The sequence below is a fragment of the Elephantulus edwardii genome, unplaced genomic scaffold, assembly GCF_000299155.1.
Source record: "Elephantulus edwardii isolate Elephantulus edwardi_28Jun2011 unplaced genomic scaffold, EleEdw1.0 scaffold00008, whole genome shotgun sequence".
NCBI classification, from domain to species: Eukaryota; Metazoa; Chordata; class Mammalia; order Macroscelidea; family Macroscelididae; genus Elephantulus; species Elephantulus edwardii.
The window spans coordinates 7,064,586-7,065,513 of record NW_006399758.1 but is presented as its reverse complement, the minus strand read 5'-3'; the positions used below and the strand labels follow the sequence as shown (position 1 = coordinate 7,065,513).

The following is a 928-nucleotide window of genomic DNA, read 5'->3' as shown; positions in this document are numbered from 1 at the left end:
AAATTAAAACTGTTAACTATCTCAATCTCTTCACCATCCATACTGATGCTGCCAACTGGCCCAGTAGTGAGAATCTTTGTTTTCTTGACGTTGGCTTCAAAGAAAAGGATGAGGGCAACATAATAGCTTATGAATTTAAAGTTGGATAGCTCTTGCTAGCAAAGGGCACTAACAAGCACCAGTTAAGTAAGAAAACAAAACCAGAACATGTCGAAAAATCCAAGATGACCGTTTAATATTTAACAACAAAGAGATAAACAACCCAATCAAAAAGTGAGCAAAGGACTTGAAAAGACATTTCACCAAAGAAGAAATAAAAATAGGAAAAAATCTCAAACACCAACAAACCAAGTCCATTGCTGTTGAGTTGATTCTGCCTCATGGTAACACTCCCTTAATGTTTCTAAGGCTAATTTATTTTAGGGAAAGGAGGCTGTCATTTTCCTGCAGAGGAGCTGGTCTATCAGAACTGTAACCTTTCAGTTTGCAACATTTAAGGAACTATGCCACCTGAGCTCCTCAGTCATGAGGGAAATGCAAATAAAAATTACAAAAGAGACATTGCTTCATACCTACTAAATGGTATATAATTACACAGACCGCCACAGATGTTTGTGAGGATATGGAGAGATTAGAACCCTTATGAAATGCTGGTGGGCCTGTAAAATGGTGCAACCACTGTTGAAAACAGTTTCTCAAATAATTAAATACAGGATTATCTTTCAAGCCAGAAAAATCTCTTCTTAGTTATATACTCAAAATAATAGAAAGATGGAGAACAGATAATTTTGTGATATACCAATGTTCATTGAGGCACCAGTTACAACAGCCGAAAAATGTAGAAACAGTATAAATGTCAATCAACAGATAACTTCATAAATAAAATGTAGTGTTTGTTCATCTATCTAATATCTCATATATCATAGAA

General features: G+C 35.1%; 1 protein-coding gene across 1 annotated transcript in view; it reads right to left on the bottom strand.

Annotated features, from left to right (window-relative positions):
* TTPA (tocopherol (alpha) transfer protein) overlaps positions 1-928 on the bottom strand; it is an 87,307-nt gene that overhangs the window by 66,367 nt on the left and 20,012 nt on the right. The window lies entirely within an intron of this gene.